Source organism: Balaenoptera musculus, chromosome 1, assembly GCF_009873245.2.
Source record: "Balaenoptera musculus isolate JJ_BM4_2016_0621 chromosome 1, mBalMus1.pri.v3, whole genome shotgun sequence".
NCBI classification, from domain to species: Eukaryota; Metazoa; Chordata; class Mammalia; order Artiodactyla; family Balaenopteridae; genus Balaenoptera; species Balaenoptera musculus.
The window spans coordinates 102,278,920-102,300,654 of record NC_045785.1 but is presented as its reverse complement, the minus strand read 5'-3'; the positions used below and the strand labels follow the sequence as shown (position 1 = coordinate 102,300,654).

At 41.7% G+C, this 21,735-nt stretch overlaps 1 protein-coding gene across 9 annotated transcripts in view; it reads right to left on the bottom strand.

The window, feature by feature from the left end:
• Positions 1 to 21,735, bottom strand: part of SLC22A15 (solute carrier family 22 member 15) — a 120,705-nt gene that overhangs the window by 81,779 nt on the left and 17,191 nt on the right. The window lies entirely within an intron of this gene.

The following is a 21,735-nucleotide window of genomic DNA, read 5'->3' as shown; positions in this document are numbered from 1 at the left end:
TTTCTCCAATAAATTAATGGGTTTAAAATCTCTTGAGTACTTTCCTTGAAAAATGGAACATACAATTACCCTATGATCCAGTGATTCCACTTCAGAGTATATACACAAAAGAACTGAAAGCAGGGATTCACAGATTTTGTACACTAAGGTTCATAGCAGCATTAGTCACAATACCCAAAAGGTGTAAGGAACCCAAATGTCCATTCATTGATGAATGGATAAACAAAATGTGGTATATACATCTAATGGAATATTATACAGCCTTAAAAAGGAATGAAATTCTGGAAAGCTACAACATGAATGAACATTGACCTTACGCTAAGTGAAATAGCAGACAAAAAGGGAAAATATTGTATGATTCCAATTATGAGTGTGATATTGTAATCTACAATAAGCAACATATATTTGGTTTTTATCCATTGTTCCTGCAACACAGCTCCTGAAATCCTCATAATTTCCTATGTAAGAACCACAGGGATATCTTTTTTTTTTATAATATTTAGATTTTTTCCCAGGTCCTGGAAAAGCTTCAGAGCAATAAAGGTAAAATGGGTGTCTTTTGTTATTTATAACAAGCCCCTTGCAACCACACTGAGCTTATGTTTAATGAGGTGACTTTTGGAAAGCCCCTCAGATGGGGGCTGGTTGGTCAGGGGAACCAACCGTGTGAATAGAGGGCTGGGATTTCAGCCCTACCCTCTAGGCCTCCGGGTAGAGGAGAGTGACTGGAGGTTGAATCAACTGGCTACGGCCAGTGGGTTAATAAATCATGCCTTCGTAATGAGGCCGCCATAAAAATTCAAAGGGAAGGGGTTTGGAGAGCTTCTGGATTAGTGAACATGTGCAGGTGCTGGGAGGGTGGTCAGCTCAGAGAGGGCATGGAAGCTCTGTGTCCCTTCCATCCTTCCATACCTTGCCCTGTGCATCTCTTCCATCTGGCTATTCCTGAGTTATATTTTTGTATAATAAACCAGTGATCTAGTAAGTAAAATGTTTTCTTGAGTTCTGTGAGCTGCCCTAGCAAATTAATCTAACTGAAGGAGGAGGCCGTAGGACCCTCTGATTTATAGTCAGTTGATCAGAAGCACGGGAAGCAGCCTGAATGTGTGATTGGTGTCTGAAGGGGGTGGCAGGGGCGGTCCTGTGGGACTGAACCCTAACCTGTGGGATCTGACGCTAACTCCAGGGAGATGGTGTCAGAACTGAACTGAACTGCAGGGACACCCAGCTGGTGTGGCAGAACGGCTTGATGTGGGAACCTCCCCCCCTCCACACACACACACACACTCCCACCCACCCACATTTGGCGGCAGAAGTGTCTGAAGGGAAGTAGTTGCCGGTAGAGGAGAAACCAGAGGAGTGTTTTTCCTTTACCTGGAGTAGTCACATCCACAGACACAGAAAGTAGCATAGTGGTTACCAGGGGCTGTGAGAGTGAGGAGTTACTGGTTAATGAGAATAGAGTTTCAGTTCGGGATAGTGACCAAGCTGTAGAGATGGACAGTGGTGATGGTTGCACAAAGATGCAAATGTACTCAATGCCCCTGTACCGGATACTTTAAAATGATACATTTTACGTTATGCATATTTTACCACAATAAAAAATAATCCCTTGAGCACTATTACCTTCTATTTTAGGAAAACTTATAAACTCAAAGAGAAAGTAATCATCCTCTGCTTAAAATGTCATTATCTAAAGCCCTGCCTAGTGATGTACTATTGTGATCTCTGGTTATAAAGGTAAAAGTCAACCTGTGTCTCAGACGTGACCTCAGAGAACCAAGAGAATGCTCATCTCTCCCCTCCACAGCCCCCTTCCTAGGCTCAGCAAAGACAGGTTTAAGAAAGCCCCTTCTCGAAAACTCACATGGAGACTCCCCTTAGTTGTCCCTTCTCTGTCTTTCAGACCACTCCTGTCCCACACTTTGACAACCAGTCATTATGGCCCAAAGTACATCTAACTTCTCTCCTTCTCTTGTATTTCCTGTAAGACAAGATTGATAAAAATCTTGACAAGACAGCTTCTGTACATCTTTATGCAACAACAACACACACAAAAATTTAGGCACTGGAAAATAAACAAGAATAATGCCCCTCACTAATGCTGTGCTTTACTTCTAAGTTCTTCTGTCCTTCACATGCGGTTATTAACAAGATTAACTAACTGGTTTTCCTAGCTCTTCATGGATTAGAAATAGTAGTCTAGTGTGACACTGCCCTTAGAAATAGTAATCAGGCAGTTACCACTCTTGGTGGCAGTCATAATTTAAATAAGAGAGTGATGGAAGCGATATGATTAAAAAAAATGAACTACATTCCAGGCTTTTTTCATTCTGGTATTCAATAAATAGTTGATTAGTTTCTACTAGAGGTTAATAACTATTCTAAACCCTGGGAATACAGATGCGAACGATCTAGACTTGGTCCCTGCCCTCATGGAGTATAAGTTCCAGTAGCGTAAGCTAGACATTAAACAAGTAAACACAGAGGGAGAGACTGGGAGGAAACCTCTTTAAATAAGGTACTCAGGGAAGCCTTCTCTGGGGAGGTGACACTTGTGACCTGAATGATGAGAAAGTGACCAACCCTGAAAAGTTGTTTGGAGAACATGAAGATAACTGCAACGGCCCTAAGGCGAAGACACATCAGGGCGCCTCTCATGGGAGTGGCATGAAATGAGGCCAGAGAGGTGGGCAGGCATCAGGTCATGCAGGGCCCTGAGCCACGGTAAGGAGCTAGGATTTTATTCCAGTGCAAAGGGAAAACATTGAATTACAGTATTTATGTCTCTAAAGATCAGCCTGGGCCACACTTAGAGAATGCATTACAACAGGGAAAAGTGGGAGCAGGGAGGCTACTACAATAGTTCAGGAGATAATGGGGGCTTGGACTAGTATGAAAGCAATGGTGATGGGATTACATGAAATACATGAATGTGGGATGGATCCTGAGGGTGGAACTAGCAGGACTTGCTGATGAATGAGATGTGGAGCGGGGAGGAGAGAAAGGGAGAGTCAGGATTTAACCTAAGCTTTTAACTTCAGCCATTCAGTGAATGGTGATGACATTTACTGAGATGGAGGGGGCTGCAAAGGGATATCAGGTATGTGGTGGTAAAGTTAAGAGTTCTGTTTAGACACGTGGAGGTTGAGATGCCTAAAAAACACCCAAGTGGAAATGCCAAGCAAGCATTTGGACGTGGGTCTTGAGCTCGAGGGAGAGGACGTGAGGGCTTATGAACCTAGAGATAAGGAAGAAGGCTTGGGACAGAGGCCCAGGACACTTCCACATTCAGAGGCTGAGTAGAAGAGAACCACCACAGAAAACTCACAAGCAGGGGTCAGAGAGAGAGCAAGAAAACAGGTGGGAGGGTGGCGTCACAAATACTACAAGAGGAGATGTGATTCAGGGAGAAAGGGGTGGTCAAGTTATGTCGAATGCTGCTTTAGAGGTCAAGTTAAGATGAGGACAGAGATGTGCAGTTATATTTGGAAACAAAATGGACACTTAAAAAATAGCAATTTCAGTAGAGTGCGGATGGCAGCCGGATTGGAGAAGGTTGAAGAACTGGATGAGCTTGAGGAACTGCAGGCGGCAGACGTGCACAAAATGGGTTCCATAGGTTTTGCTGTGAAGAAGAGCCAGGAAATGGGACACTATTTGGACAGGGAGGTGGGGTCAGAGATTATTGGCGTGTTTTTTAACATGTGTGTGCATTGATGAGAACGATCCAGTAGAGAAGCTATCCTTGCAGGAGAAAAGTACTTGGAAAAGCAAGAAGGAAGGGGCTTGAGTGTACCAAGTAGAGAGGGTAGCCTTTCGTAGAAGCAGGGAGGTTCCACTGTAAGTGGGAGGAAGGCAGAATGTGGGTTCAGAAGCAGGTAGTAAAGGAACACTTGCTGGATTGCATCATTGCTTTTTCACTGAAATATCAAGTGAGGTCGACTGTTGAAGGGAGTGTAAGTGGAGGGGGAGCTAGAAGGAGGAAGAAGAAAGGCCCTTCTCAGAAGGGAACATGGCCCATTCACAGGAAATGTCACACGACTGCCATACCGAATGCACACTTGAGTTCTGTACTTATCCATTTTGTGAGGAGAAGGTGGGGAGTTGGGGGGTTCCCAGGAGTATTCCACAGGGAGAGAGGTACCAGGAAGTTGCAGGGATTTGCAAAGGAGTGTTTATTATAATAACAAAACACATGCTGGTTAAGGAGAAAAGGAAGACATAGGAGGATGGTAGGTAGTGAAATAATGTCACCATCAGGAAATCCCCCTATTTCTTTAACTCCTCTGTACTTTCCATTCTTGCCCTTATTGAAATTTGGTTGTCCCCAGAAGAAATCACTCACTGAAACAGATCCCTCTCAACTGGAGGCTGTTTTTCCTTTTACACCCATGGACCTGAGAACCTGAGATGGGAGCAGATAGCCAAACTTCAAAATTGTCAGCTCGTGTGAAGATCACATCATTAGACTGTGTAACCTACTACTTTTCTAGGGCAGAGAACCTAGCCCGTTTGGAAATAGCCACTCTTCCTTTCTTCCATAGGAAGAGAATGTTCAGCTGGGCATAAATTTCCCAATATCCCTGACAATTAGGACGGCCACGTTATCAAGTTCTGCACAATGAATGTAAGCAGAAGCATCATGTGGCAGCTTCCAGGAACAGGTCTTAAGAGACGGCTGATCAGCCCTTTTCCCCTTCTTTGTTTCTACTACCCTTCTGCTTAGAATGTCCATTTGAAAGCTGGAGCTCTAAAAAAATAAAAGCAGAGTTACCATATGATCCTGCAATCCCACTCCTGGGCATATATCTGGAGAAAACCATAATTTGAAAACATACATGCACCCCTATGTTCACAGCAGCACTATTTACAATAGCCAAGACATGGAAGCAACCTAAATATCCATCAATAGATGAATGGATAAAGAGGATGTGGTATATAAACACAATGGAATACTACTCAACCATAAAAAAGAATGAAATAATGCCACTTGTAGCAACATGGATGGACTTAGAGATTTTAATACTAAGTGAAGTAAGTCAAACAGAGAAAGACAAATACCATATGATATCACTGATACGTGTAATCTGAAAAAGAAAAGATACAAATGAACTTATTTACAAAACAGAAATAGACCCGCAGACATAGAAAACAAACTTCTGGTTACCAAGGGGGAAGGCGGGGGATAAATTAGGAGGATAAGATTAACATATACACACTACTATATATAAAATAGATAAACAACAAGGACCTACTGTATAGCACAGGGAACTCTACTCAATAGTTTGTTATAACTATAAGGGAAAAGAATCTGAAAAAGAATATATATGTATATATATATGTATATGTAAAACTGAATCACTCTGCTGTACACCTGAAACTAACACAACATTGTAAATCAACTCTAATTTTAAAAAATTAGAAAATAAAAAGATAATGTGTGTATGAAAAAAAAAAGAAAAAGAAAAAAAGCTGGAGCTCTACCTGAGGCCATGATGAAGAGGGTCACTTGTTAGTGATAGTGAAGTCAAAGGCTGGGTCCCTGACAACACTGCGGTCGAGCCCAGGCACTGCATATGTTTTTAAGTTCCCCAGATGATTCTCATAGGCCATCAGGTTAGGAATTCCTGCCCTGGACCTTGTCATCCTCAACAACAGCATCACCTCTAAAATCTTGATTTTGAACAGCCCACTCACCATTCCCTAGACTTCTACCCACTTCCTCCAGTACCCCTACTCCAAACATTCTTCAACCTCTTCAAGGCCTCCAGTTACCAAACACTATAGGAAGCATGGCCTGAGTCATCAAAAAAGCTTAAGTCATGTTAAGAAGCCCTGATTTAAGGATCTGTAAAGGAAATGGTAAAATACATTTTAAAGTTTCACATAAAATGATTAAAAGAGGTTTAGAATTTGAAGGAGAAATTCTGTTTTGTGAAAAATTAACTTATTTTGGATGTATGGATAGTTCTGTGATAGAATTTTCAACTTACAAGGAATGCATATGAGGATATTTTTCCAGGTTGAAAAATGAATCAAATATTAAATATTAGGTTGGCCTAGAGAAGACAGGGCTGCATTTGTCACAGGGCTATATCCCTTCTCTTACAATGGCCAATAAAAAACAAGTACAATTAGGCCTTGTTAACACCCTGGAGTTCAAATACTTGCTTTTATGTCTTGCATATTCTTAGCGTTTGTTTTGGTGCTTTCATGCCTTTAAAATCTGGCCTGCAAGTTCAGCTTTGACTATCCTGCACCTCAATTCTGCTGGTCTGTTTACATGGCCAAGAGGTTCAGGCTCACACTGATTGGTTTTGTGTTTAATCAATAAGGAGAGGCCAACGTGGCTGCTCCGTCATCAACTACCCCGTGAACCACATTTGCAGAACTTCTCAAACTCATCAAAAAGGCCGTAATACTATCCTTCTAGCAACTGGATAACTATCAACTTGGATGGCAATTTTAGGAAGACATAGCCCAAGGAATGTTTGACCAGCAAATTTCAAATTCTAATTCTTAGGCTGCCAGTTCTAAGTGTCAAAGTAATTTCTAGTAGTTTTTCTTCAGGTCAATGCTGGCTGGGCTAATGCATCTTCCTACTTCTTCTGGAATACATGCAGGAACTGATAGAAAAATTGAAAAGCACTGCCAGATTTTAAAAAAGCAAATTAGAGAATGTGAAAAATGGAACCCAGGAGATCTCACTGACCGATGTAGGTGAACGGGGGATGGCTGACTCAGGAATGCCAAGTCAAGCACTTACGACAATGTGTTTACAATCCACTTTCCACATTCCCCGTGCCCTAATATTGTGCAATTTTGGTTTAAATGTTTTGTCTTCTTTTCAATATTAAAAACTTTCCAAATATAGTTTACAGACTTATCTCGTACCTACTATATGATCTAAAGACTTTCATTTCGTCAAAGCTCAGACAAAATATATCAGTAATACACTAGGAGAGTGATCCTTACGGTATTTGAGAAAATGTATTGGGGGATGACCTATTTTTACAGTTTTAGAAAGAGGTCACCCACCAGGCTAGACTCAATTACTAGGTTATTTTCTTGTCCCTTTGGTCAATACTTAGTAACAAGGTAAAACCCAAACCAGGATACCACCAGGATACCAGAAATTAAACTATAAGAAACCTAAATATGATGACTGTGACATTCTTGAAAAATGTGTTCTTTATGAGGCTTTACATTTTAAAAATCATAAATTTATAAGTCACTCAAACCCTTAATTGGCTAGAGATTAGAGTGATGACTCTCCTATTATTTTTAATGACAAGCCAAATTCTAAAGCTGCAGAATGTTCCTTTTTATACTATTTCACTTCAAATTGAAAAATCACTTGCAAATTGAAAAAGCAGGAAATCTACTTTTCTTTTCCCATACATTAACAGAAAAGGAAGAATATAAAGACAAAATATTTTCAGTGCCTCAGTTTGACCTAGCTATAGCTAAATCTATTTGTGTTTCATAACCAACATCTGTATTTTTGTTCATATGCTTACCACAATCACTATATTGAGTTCTTAAGTTCATTCATACTGCATTTTCAAAAAGGATATAAGGAGCCTAGCATTAAAAGCACTGGTACAATCATTCACTCATCTAAAGAAAGCAGACCTGAGAGAAAATCGGGCACACTGGGGATAGACACCAAGAGCAGGTGCCTTGAAAAGAAGAGATGAAAGGAACATAAATATGGCAAATATAGGTTTGAGTACAGAGCCAGGTGCCATGCCAGGCCTTCCAGCTCTTAAAGAGGGAAAAAAGGCAGGCAAGCAGAAGCAAAGAGTTGAGACAGTAACTACTGACTGGGTATTAAGGAAGCATCTGGGAGGTTTTTTGTTTAATATTAGGATTCTTACTGCTTAGAGGCTAAGAATAAATGGCATCTCTCAAAAAGGGATCAAGTATTGGTGTATGTCAAGAAAAGTTGCTCTAACTATAATATATAGAAGGGATAAACAGCAAGCTCCTACTGTATAGCAGAGGGAACTATATTCAATATCCTGTGATAAACCATAATGGAAAAGAAAACGAAAAAGAAGGTGTATATGTGTATGTATATATATATATATATATATAATTGACTCACTTTGCTATACAGCAGAAATTAACACAACACTGTAAATCAACTATACTTCAAGAAAATAAATTAAAAAAAAAGAAAAGTTGCTCTAGCTGCAATTCAGAGAATGGAAGAGTAACTGTAAGCATGGGTGTGGGAAGACCTGTCAAGGTCATTACAGTGATCCAGGCCAGCTGGACAAGGTGGAGACCTCAGAGAACAGAACAGATTCAAGCCGGATATACTAAGGCTGACTCATCCATGAGCAGGTATTATCTGACACCACTAGTATGGACTAGATCAACCACAGATTGAGTGAAGCTTGAGATAAGTTTTAAAGGTGGTAACAAAATATGTTTTAAGCATCTCCCTTGAAATCATCAAACCTTAAGCTTTAAGGAACTGTCACAAATCAAATCATTTTTTCTGATACGGCAGAAATATAATTTGAAAAAATTAATTATTGCTTTAAAATGGATTGCATGCTTATATAATCCTAAAAATAAAATTAACATCTGAGTAATAAAAATATATATCAAAGATGTGTCACAGACATGTAGATCAATGGAACAGAATAGAGAGCCCAGAAATAAACCCATGCATATATGGTCAATTAATTTACAAAAAAAGAACCAAGAATATACAACGGGGAAAGGATGGTCTCTTCAATAAATGGTGTTGAGAAAACCAGATGCAAAAGAATGAAACTGGACCCCTATCTTACACCATACATAAAGATTAAAAAAAAAAATCCAAGTGGATTAAAGATTTGAGGGTAAGACCTGAAACCATAAAACTCCTAGAAGAAAACATAGGTGGTAATAAGTTCCGGGACATTAGTCTTGGAGATAAGTTTTTGGATTCTGACACCAAAAGTAAAGGCAACCAAAGTAAAAGTAAACAAGTGGGACTATATCAAACTGAAAAATTTCTGCACAGCAAAGGAAACCATCAACAAAATGAAAAAGCAACCTACTGAACAGGAGAAAATATCTGCAAATCATATATCTAATAAAGGGTTAATACCCAAAATATATGAAGAACTCATAGAATCCAATAGCAAAACCCTCAAACAATCAGATTAAAAATTGGGCAGAGGATCTGATTAGACATTTTTCCAAAGAAGATATACAGATGGCCAATAGGTACATGAAAAGGTGCTCAACATCACTAATCATCAGGGAAATGCATATCAAAGCCACAATGAGATATACCTGCTAAAATGGCTATTATCAAAAAGATAAGAAACAACAAGGGTTGGTGAGGATGTGGAGAAAAGGGAACCCATGCGCACTGTCGGTGGGAATGTAAATTGGTTCAACCACCATGGAGAACAGTATGGTGATTCCTCAAAAAATTAAAAATAGAACTACCATATGATCCAGCAATTCTACTTCTGAGTATTTATCCAAAGAAAATGAAAACACTAACTAGGAAAGACATATGCACCCCCATATTCATTGCAGCATTATTTACAATAGCCAAGATATGGAAACAACCTCATATTCATCAATAGATAAGTGGATAAAGAAAATGTGATATATACATGTGAATATTATTCAGCCATGAGAAAGAAGGAAATTCTGATATTTGCAACAATATGAATGGGACTTGAGAGCATTACACTAAGCTAAATAAGTCAGACAGAGAAAGACAGATAAACAAATACTGTATGATCTCATTTATATGTGGACTCTAAAAAAGAAAAAAAAAGCTCATAGATACAGAGAACAAATTGGTGGTTGCAGGGAGGGGCAGGGGAAGGGGCACAAAATGGGTGAAGGTAGTCAAAAAGTTCAAACTTCCAGTTATAAAATAGGTAAGTCATGGGGAGACAATGTACAGCATGGTGCCTATATATAGTTAATACCATACTGCACATTTGAAAGTTGGTAGGAGAGTAGATCTTAAAAGTGCTCATCAGGGCTTCCCTGGTGGAGCAGTGGTTGAGAATCTGCCTGCCAATGCAGGGGACATGGGTTCGAGCCCTGGTCTCGGAAGATCCCACATGCCGCGGAGCAACTAAGCCCGTGTGCCACAACTACTGAGCCTGCGCGTCTGGAGCCTGTGCTCCGCAACAAGAGAGGCCACGAGAGTGAGAGGCCCGCGCACCGCGATGAAGAGTGGCCCCCGCTTGCCGCAACTAGAGAAAGCCCTCACACAGAAACGAAGACCCAACACAGCCATAAATAAATAAATAAATAAATAAATTTTTTTAAAAAGTGCTCATCACAAGAAAAAAAATTTTGTAACTATGTATGGTGAAGGATGTAAGCTAGACTTATTGCGGTCTTTTCACAATATTAAAAATATTGAATCGTTATTTTGTACACCTGAAACTAGTATAATGTTGAACATCAATTATATTTCAATTCAAAAAAGATGTCAAATGGGAGTATGCCACTTCGAACCAAATAATTAATAACCATCCAACTTTCATATAATATTCTCCTCTAATCCAAAACAACCACCTTTTAAAATAGATATTTATTATTCCCATTTTATAGATGATACAAACTGCAGCTCAGACACAATCACACAGTCACACAAGCAGTGGATCTGGCCTTAACGCCAAGACATCTGCCTCAAAATCTTCTTTGAGTACCATATGTTTGAATTAGTTAAGTCTTAGAATTCTGGAGCTAACTAGTGATATAACAGTATATTTGAGCATGTTAAACCACAAGCACAGAAATTACAATATGCTGGGTAAAGACTTTCTATTTTTTAGCATGTGTTCCATTCAGGAAGCTATGGAAAAAATCAACTGAATATTAGAAGAAATACTAGAAGTAAGAAGGTCCTTGTGGCTTAGGGTAACAGAACCAGGGGTAGGCAGAAAGGAGAGGGAAAAGAGAAAAGGAAGATGGCATGGCAAATATGAAGTGAAGGTTCCATGGCCTGGGTGTTTGGGAAATGACAGGGAAAAGGCTGGGCGTGAGGAGATGTGAATAATTAATTTTAAAATCAACTTCCCAGTTGGTTTTGTTTATTTATTTACTCATTTTTTGGAGTAGATTTAGTTTGTTCTACAGTATATGCTTTAAATACAAATACTTAATAAAATTTCTAACTTTTAATTGAACTTTTTTTTTTTTAACATCTTTATTGGAGTATAATTGCTTTACAATGGTGTGTTAATTGAACTTTTATCCTTTACTTACTGTCTATCTGACACCCTGGTGTAGCCACATGGACACAAACAAACCATCCCCAGGTTGCTTTCTTTTCTTTCCTCCGCTGAATAGTCCTGTGCTGCCTTATCCTTCCCCACTGGCCTAGAACGCAGATTGTAAGAGATGTTTCTTAAATTGGTCATGAATATTAGGAAGACTTCTCTGGAGCAAGAAGGACCCTTAGACACACATCCAGCCTCTGCTCTGAGCAACTTCTCATTGGCTGTCAATGTCATGAATTTTGTCTGTCTCTGCTTCAGTTTTCCCTTGTGACCTGAGCTGCCCATTTCTATGGTGACATTTCATGGAACAGGGGTTGAGAAACATGCTATAACCAGAGACCTCTCTAATGGAAGGGGCGGTGCATGGTAAATAAAAGCCCTTTCCCCTAAGCGTTCTCAAGCGTGGGTCATTTCCCTCCCCCAAGGAGGTTGTGACCTTCCCGTCTTCCTTGCTTTGGCCATCAGTAGGTGAATGATTCTGCATTAGCCACACATGAATAATGTAGGACCATGCCTTGCAGCCGACAAGGGAGGGCACCAATCCCCAAAGGAAAACAAACATTACTCACTCCACTTTTTCCGAGAAGCCTGCTACCTTACAGAAACTGACTACTCTTCCTACGGGCTGTGCCCCTGCCCCCCACGCCTGTCCCCAACCCCGCCTCATCCCCTAACGAGCTCCTATTCACCCTTCCTCCTCCTGTGAAGTCCTGCCTGACTGAGGGAGCAGGGCTGACCACTCCATCCTTTCTGCCTTCTCTTTCCTATTTTTGCTTCTGCTGTGATGTATGGTGAATTATATGTTTACTTGTCTCTTCCCCTATGATGCTGAGTTTCCTAAGGTCATATTTATATTCCAAGTGCTTACCTGGCAGTGCCAGCACAAACTAAATATTTGCTGAACTATCTATGCAATAAGAGTGAATGCTAGAGTCTTACAGGCATCTTCATATACCCTATCTCAATGTCACGACTTCAAGCATCAAGTTGTAAGTTTACAGACACCCGGGAAACTATCTAGCTCGTCATCTTTTCCCTGGAGCCACTGAATGGCTTTCTCGCAAAAGGGAATGTGAGGGAGATTTGGAATTTGAGGGGTTTTCCTTCCTCCTAGAGCCAGTCTGACAAATGGAACACTTTAGTTTCATCTTTAGCCCTACATTAATGAGAAAGAAAGATAAGGAGAAACATAACTATGGCAGTTTTCTGGAAACGTGGCTGAAAAAGCTGTAAAGGCAAAATCTGTGCCATTGAAACATCTACTTCCCAATGCCCGAGTGATCGAAGCAGTGTGGCCCTGAAAGCACTTTCACTGGTCCACAGATACCCCACTAGAAGCACGGGGATCTCGCAGGGGTAAGAACTTTGCCACAGATGATACACAGAGTATCAGTGAGCCTGCAAGCCAGGCAGTGGCTGCAGCAGGTCAGAGAGGGGCACCCAAGCCCCCCATCTGGCTGCTGTGTCTCTTCCAAAAGGCACACTCACTCACGAGCCCAGAGGAGGTCACTAGTCCCAACTCAGCCTCCCCTGGAAGTGGGGACAGAGCCCATGGCTACTCAGGGGTGTAGCCTGCCTGACCATAAAGAAAAACAAAGACTAAAGCAGCTTCTGCAGGCTGACCCATGGGCCAATGAAAATGGGCAAAGAAGACTGGGCACGTGTTATTGATCGAGCTCCTTTTCGCCCAAAGTCCTGCTTTGAGGAAAACTAAGTCAGACCACCAGCACCATAGCCCGAACCAGACTGACTCCCCGCGTCTCAGTATTTCAAGGCTGCAGGGCTGGATCAGACAGCAGCTTTCCCCACACCCCTGCAGTGCATCCCCCAGGGCTCTGCACAACCGGTGCCCTGGTTACTGTTCTGAGAAAAATTCTGAATCGTTCTGGTGACAATTCCAGCCAAACTTCAGCCCTCCGCTGTTCTCTATGTCCCATAAAAATATATACGGCTTCGTACAGGAAAATCTCCCTTCTACGTCAGAAGCCTCCTGTGATTAGGGAGTACTTGGACCGAGTAGTTCAGGAACAGTTTCACGGTGATTAACTAACTTGCTTCATTTCAATGTAGTTGTCACTCTGAATTACCACTTAATGGGTGAAGTGTGCAGCCTATAACAATCAGTAGTACAGGCGTAAGGAAGCAAGACATTAAAAAAAATTAGCCCCTAAAGCAATTATTGCAGTGAATTTTTCAAATAGTTTTAATACTCTGTCTTTTGACCCCAGGGTATGGCTTGGGGAAAATATATTAATCTCAAGATAATAATCAGTCAATTTCAGTTCTTCAATATCCACAATGATATTAAAGATTCCAACCTTACTCTTTTTGGTTGCAAACATTAATTAAGCATGATAATTGTGTGTCTCCATGATATTTGGTGCTTTCTGAATCAGTCAGAGCTCAGGGAATAATTTGAATACAGCAGACAGCAATTTGCTACATAAATTCACCCCAATGGCTATTAGCTCATTTTAAAGTAGTCAAGACTCCTAGATTAGAGGGTTTTTTTTTTGCATTAATACCAAGTTAATCACATCTACATAACCTTTTATTCACCCCTCCCCAAAACCCTCCATGAATAACTTCTGCAAGGCCTGACCTGAATGTAATAAGGTAGAGGGTAGGAGTTTTCAAATGTGTATTTTTAAGACAATCTTCTTAAACTATAGAGTTCTGTAGACTCTACCTTGATATTTATTTTCAGGAATTTAATATGAGAAGTCAACAAGACTTTATAATTTTTTTTAACTCTCATTTTATACCGAATAATTTCAATATGAAACATGTATTAACTACACACACAGACTGTAGTGTATCCTAAGGATATTTACCAACTAACTGGCAAAGTTTGAGTGCTGCTTTGAATATTACCACTTTGGAAATTTGAAGGAACAATTGAAAAACTAGAGCAGTAAGCAAAATTAAAGCAATGCTAAGCAATTAAGTGGAGGGTTTGGCTGGGGCTGCGCTCGACCATAATAAAGGGGAACGCGACTGGGAGTGAGCGTAGAGAGCAGCGGCTCCTCAAGGACACTGGCTGAAGCGTGGCCGACGCGGCCATCCCTCCCGGCACCGCTGCCCCTCGATCATCACCTCAGTATTCTGCCCTCTGATGCTGTTTCCCTGCTAACTCTTGTCACTCTGGTAGCGGCAGCAGGAAACCCGGACGCCACCCATACCACCGGCTCCAAACCACTCCCGGACTTGGAACACCACCCGACTGGGGCTCTGATGTCCTAGGTGGAAGTGGAGTGTGTGAACCTGCGTGGAACTCGCACACTCTGAGCGCTGGAGAGGAGGGCACACAGTGAGGGACACTTCATTTGTACCTCGAAATAAAATGACTTCAGGGAAGACATGAGATTCTGCACTAAAAATGCAAAGCAGACAAGCCTGGTGCTGGGTCTCTGTGGACATACGCCAAGAGATGGGGTGACGCTATGAACACCAGGGCAGCAGGCTGCTGAGATCTGAACATGCAGGCGAACCGCTGAGGGGCGTGGGAGTTGTTGCTTGTTTTATTTGGTTCTTTGTTATTTTTGGTTAGATCAGGACACCTGTAAGTTTATTTGGGCTTGACAATTATGAAAGCTGAACTGAATCGTTGCCACTTCTGTAGTACTTGTGTGATTTGTTTGTGTGGGACCGTTAGCCAGGATCCTTGTGAGCTGGATACAAATATCCTGAGGGTCCCATCACTTTAGAGAAGACAAGCCCATGACAGATTCCTAAGTGGGCTGACTTCCTGCCTCCCTCCCTGCCTCTGTCACATGCCACTGTAGAAAGGCCACAGAAAAGAGTGGCCACACTCCTCCACTTACCAACCATGACACTAACTCACCCAGCTACTCTGAACCCGGGCAGTCATATTTTTCATTTGCAAGCCGCGATACAAACGTTACGATTGTTTGCCCTTCTCCCTTAGAATTCGCTCTGTCGGAGGCAATTTCAAGCAGGCAACTGGCAGCCGGGGGAGGTAAGCATCTACTTCGCTTAGCTTTCAACCCAACGTGTGTGCACCATGTGCTATCACCCACAGTCACCCTGCTAACCTTCACTCTCACCGACCCAGGCACCCACGCTCCCATCCGCTCCTCCCAGGCAGAGCTGAGCTCTTGCCCTGTTCCCTGTGGAAGGGCTTGTGCAGCTGGCAGGGATGGCTGCTGGCGGCAGAGTGCTGGGCCCAGGCCTCTGTTCCTCTTCAGTGAGAGCAGCACAGCGCCCCGCTCTTTTCATACTGAAATGCCACCTGAGGCGCCATTCAAAACTAAAGGCTTCTGTTTGTTAAGAGAAAAAAAAAAGAGTTTGCGAATCACTGGTGTAACGGGAAGAATATGGGCTGGCTCATTGAGTCCCAGATCAGTGGCTTATTAAATATGTGACTTAGGGCAAATTTAAAAAATTCTCTACACGTCAGTTGTTTAATCTACAGGGTAGGGCTGTTGGCAGGAGTAAATAAGCAGCACACGTGGAAGGCCCCTGGGAGGGGGCCTCCCACACGAGAGGGCATTGATGGAAGTAGTCACGGTTATCTGCCTCTTCACTCGCCTCTACCTAATAACCCTTACAAGACTCATCATCTCACCCACAAACTCTCTGCCAAGTATGCAACAGTCTCGCTGCAGCTGAGGAGCCTGTGGGGACCGTGGACTTCTGTCCCACTGTGCAGCCGGCGATGCCACCCGTGCTCCTCCATCACCAGGGCAGGCAGGCCACGGCCACCCTTGCAAGCACGAACCCACACAGGCTGGGAGCAGCTGGTTGAGAATCGGGGATGCTCCAAGAGAATTCATCCTAAACCGTGACCCCAGACTCTCCACGGAACAGCCCCTGGAGATCCCACGGAGTGGCACGTTGATATCAACCAGCTGTGCAGCTGGGCAGGCCCCCCCCCCCACCCCTCACGCATAGCTCTGGAGCACCTGCTGGAGACTGAAGGTCACTTTCTGCACAGGGGATGTTTGCGCCTTGAGACACACCTCGGAGATGGAGAACTGTCTGACCTTCTGATGGCATGGGAACATAATGTGTGCTTCTATACCATGGGGGGGAAGTATCATGTATTTATAAATCTATAGTGGTATATGTATAATCAAGATGGATAACGGTATATGCAAGTATATGTATCTCAGTGGAGCGACACGGGTGGGAATGAGGAAGAGGACAGCCGAGTAACCAGGAAGACGGAGAGAGGGCAGAGAAGAAAGTGAAAAAGAGAAAGACACATGGAGATATACACAGAGAGACGGAGACAGAAACATCAGAGAAAGAGACGGAAAGGCAATTCAGAGACAGCCAGTGAGACAGAGACACAGAGAAAGGCAGAGATGAAGAAACGGGATAAATACAGAGAGACAGAAACTGAGATGGAGAGAACTAGGGATAGAGAGAAACAGATTCAGAAAGACGAAATGAGAGAGACAGAGGGATACAGGAAACAAGGAGGGAGAAAAGAAGGAGGGAAGGAAGGGAAAGCAGGCAGGTAGACACAGAGTTACAGTCTGACAAAGACAGATTGCAGGAGAGACAGTCACTCACAGACACACGCAGTGGTAATAAGAAGAGGGACCTGAGGCTACTATCACAGGTAGGTCAGGTAAGGGCCATCTTAGCCCTTTATCTCCTCTTTCTCTGAGCTGCTTTACAGACCTTCAGCACTTGCTGGGGAAGCTATCTAATTCCATTTCTCCTGCATCTACCAACTCTTTGTCTTGGGAGTAGTAGCCCTCAGGGCTCCCTTCCCTCCATATTCAGCCTCCAGTCAAGCAGTGTTAAGGGTCAGCCTCCCAGGTGCCAGCACAGGAGACAAGCTGGTGACCAGGGTGCCCATTCCTGCCGTCCCAGAGCATAGGGTCTGACAGCACTCTCCTTCTCTGTATCAAGGCTTTCTCTGGCATTGGGCAAGTAGTCATTGCTCAATGACATTTGCTAAGAATAGTGTCCCTCCGGTGATACCTAAAAGGGCTCCTAATTACAGATTTCCTAAGTATTCATTTAATTCAATTCTACTGAAATTCGTTGAGTGCTTGTGATGCTGAAGCACAGTGCTGCTATGTTATCTAATTTACTTTAAAGTATTAAGCACGTTCAGTGGGCTATTCTGTATCAATGTTAGGTCAAGCTTTCACCCTGGTACTGCGAGCATTCTCATTAAGGTTGCATTGTCCGCTGGTGGTCAGCTGGCTTTCCCTTAAGAAAGCCCATTCTCCAGAGGGAGCCACTACAAGGGCTTCTGTAATCATTGTCTCTATCAACAATGGGTGCTTTGCTTATTCTTGATTAAAATAGTGGCCTGTTGACTAGCAATGATGAATATAAAAAATAGGCTATCCCTAGTGAAATTAAAGACATTCAAGATATACAGATTAGCTCAACATATTTTAGAGACACTCACTGCCCTTCCATGAATTTTTGAGATAATCCAATGTGTTCTGTACTCTATCGATAGGGGTGATGCCCTAGGTTAAAACCCCTCCTTGGTCCTGAGCCAATATGAACTCTGGAAGTTTCCGTGTGCTTGAAGCTGATGGGAAGTATTATTTTCCATAGTACCCTGACTATGGAAAACTGGGGTTTTCCTGTAGAGACCTGCCATACAAGCAGTGTACAGAACACCTATAAAAGCAGAGCTGAGACTTCTAAAGCCTGCAAGATAGTTTATTTTGAGCTTCCTTGAGAATGAGAATTGAGTTAATAAGTTAATAAGTTCATTTATACATGTGGTAGAATTTGGCTTGAGATCCACTTTCATTATCATGTGTTTAATGGATTTGTTGGAAAGCAGACCGATGGCTCTCACCCATTTCAAAATCCTATGTGGGCAATAAATAGAACCAGGGCTTTCTGGAGAAATACCTAATCCCACAGTTGGAGTAGGGACATGCAAGATAAACCTGGACTATTTTGTTATGTCAAAAATTTTCGAAGTGCTAAAAAAAATTTAAAAAATAAAAAAAAAGATGGACACGTCAAAAGGACATAGGAATTTCAGCTCCAGGAAGACGGAGTAAACATGAATACAAAAAATAGGCTAAACATAGGAGTAAATATACTGTGATACTGTGATTTATAGGAGAAACATATATTTGGTCATTCAGACGACCAAATGCAGATATATTTGTCATATATATTTGGTCTTCATTCATAGTTCCTGGCTCACAGCTCCCAAAACCCTTGGAATTCCTGAGCTTAGGTTAAGAGCAATGGGATAATTGTCTCTTGTCCTTAGTTCCTGAAAAATGCTTCAGAGAACGTGACTTTTGGGTCCCACCCAAGGGTGGAGGCTGGTTGCCGAGGGGAACCAACCATGTGATTAGAGGGTTAGATCTTTTACTCTCAACCCCCATCCCTCTCCCCAAACTCTAGGGAGAGGAGAGGGGCTGGAATTTAAATCAATCACCAACAGCCAATGATTTAATCAATCACGCCTATGTAATGAAGCCTCCATAAAAACCCAAATGGAGAGGGTTCGGAGAGCTTCTGGGCTGGTGAACATGTGGAGATTGGGGAGAGTGGCGCTCAGAGAGCATGGAAGCGCCACACTGTTTCCCCATGCTCTGTCCTACGTAGCTCTTCATCTGGCTGTTGTTCCGTATCCTTTAATATCCATTCATAATAAACCAGTAATCTAGTAAGTAAACGGTTTTTTCCTGAGTTCTGTGATCCATTCTAGCAAATTAATTGAGCCTGAAGAGGAGGTCATGGGAACTTCTGACTTAGAGTCAGATGGTCAGAAGCACCGGTAACAACCTGTGTTTGCGACTGGCATCTGAAGCAGAGGGCAGTCTTGTGGAACTGAGCCCTTTACCTGTGGAACTCCATTCTATCTCTGGGTAGATAGTATCAGAATTGAGCTGAATTCTCGCACATACTGCTGGCATCCGAGAACTGCTTGTTGGAATTGGGTCCGGGAACTCTTTCGCATGTACTTTTCCTTGTTTCCCCTACTATGTACTACTAAAAATCCTGGACATTATACATAAAATAAACGTTAAGACAACTCTGAAAGGTGGAGAGAAGACCAGCTAAGGACCTTGGGACTCAAGGAATGGTGCAGTGATGAGTTCCCTGGGTTTCCCTTTACCTCACACACCCAGACTGGGTACTGGAGAAGTCAGCGACTCAGAAATGCTAAGAGGAGCCACAAAAGAAGTCCCAGTGAAGTCTGCTCTCTAGCAAAAGGCCCAGGAGAGGGGCAGCCCAGCAAGACAAAAGACTTTTGGGCAATCACTGCTTTATTCTGGCCAATTACTACCACAAAAAAATAAATAAATAAAAAATAAATGAAAAAACCTACCAACTGGGGCTCCAACCCCATCTACACCAGCAAAGTCTAAGTGGGGAACCGAGGCTTCCGCCTGGTCAGGCAGTGATGAGTCGCTCCACCCCACCCAACCCAGGTGGTGTCACAAAAGACAAGTAGGAGCCAGCACTTTCATTCCTGCCAAAGCTCCCCTCCCTCCTGCCCCAGTACCACCACCACCACCACCACCACAAGTGTCAGTGGAGACCACGTGGGGAGACTGGATTTCACTGCCTGGTAGTAATGAAACACCCTTCCCTTCTTCCTGTGCCAGAGCAGTGTCATAGAAAGCCAGCTAAAACAGAAGGCTTAAATAAGACACAGTATCTCTTAGCATAATCCCCCAAACTTCAGGTTTCAAACAAAAATAATCTGTCATACCAAGAATCAGAAGAATCTCAAAGTAGAATGAAAAAAGACAACCACTGAGATGATAGAAATAACTGACAAAGGTTTTAGAGTTGCCATCATAAGCACTTGTAAACATGCTTGAAATAGATGACAAAATAAAAAGACTCAATGAAGATAAAGTCTCAGCAAAGAAAGAGGATATATTAAAAAAAAGAACAAAATAGAAAATTTTAAACTAAAAGATACAATGAATGATTCAACAGCAGAATAGAGGAAAGAATCAGTAAACTTGAAAATACAACAACAGGAAATACCCAATCTGAAAACAAAGATAAAACAGACTGAAAAAAAAAATGAACAAACCTTCAGGGATCTGTGGGGCTAGAACAAAAGAATTAACATTTTTGTCACTGGAGTTCTAGAGGGAAAGGAGAAAGAGGGAAGTACTAAAAAAAAAAAAAAAAAAAGTACACGAACAAGTAACAGCTGAAAATCTCCCAATCTAAGAGATATAAAACTGAAGATCCAAGAAGCTCAGAAAACCCCAAATAAGATAAACCTGAAGAAATCCATACCAAGAAACATCACAATCTAACTTTTAAAAACTAAAGACTAAAAAAACCTTAAAAGTAGCAAGAGAGAAATGACACCTTCCCTATAGGGGAAAAAAAAAAATTCAAATAACACCATATTTTTTGTCACAAACCATAAAGGCCAGAAGGAAGTAGCACAGGAGTTTTTAAATGCTGAAGGAAAAGAATTGTCAACCAAGAATTTTATAACTAGTGAAAACAAGAGATGAAGGGGAAACCAAGATATTCTCAGATAAAGGTAAACTAAAAGAATTTGTCGCCATCAGAACTACGCTAAAACAATGGCTAATGAAAGTTCTCTAAAAAGAAAGAAAACATAGAAGAAGGGACTTTGGAATATCAGGAAGGAAGAAAGAACAATGTAAGAAAAAATTGGGGTAAATACAACAGACTTTCCTTCTCCTCTTGAGTGTTGTGAATTATGCTTGATCGTTCAATGAAACAGAATGTTGGTTCTTTAAAAAGATCCGTAAAATTGACAAAACTCTATCAGGACAGATGAGTAACTAAATACGAAAGGACGCAAATCACCAATATCAGCTAATAAAAGGGGATATCATTTCAGACTCTGCAGATGTCAAAAGGATAATAAAGTAATACAATTAACAACACTACACACATAAATTTGAAAACTTAGATGAAATGGACCAATTCTCTGAAAATCACAAACTGCCCCAACTCACAACACAATAGAGGTCATTTAAATAGTCTTACAACTTTCGAGGAAATTGAATTCATAATTTTAAAACTCCCAAAAAAGAAACCTAAAGACCCAGATGATTTTACTGGAGAATTCTCCCAAATCTTTAAAGGACTAACACCAATTCTATATGAAAAGCCAAAGGAACTAAAACAATCTTGAAAAGGAATAAAGTGAGAGGAACCAATCTACCTGCACACAAGACTTATTGTATAACTAAAGTAATATAATTAAACCTAGATGAGTCTGTAGAGAATTATGCTGAGTGAAAAAAAAAAAGCCCTAATCCCAAAAGGCTACATGTATGATTCCATTTTTATAATATTCTTGAAATGATGAAATTAAAGTATAGGAGAAAAGATTAGTGGTTACCAGGGAAATCAGACAGTGCTGGGGAGGGAGGAAAGTGGGTGTGGCTATATATAAATATATATGGTAACAGATCCTTGTGGTGATGGAAATGTTCTGTGTCATAGCCGTATCAATGTCGTTATCCTGGCTGTGATAGTATATTATGATTTT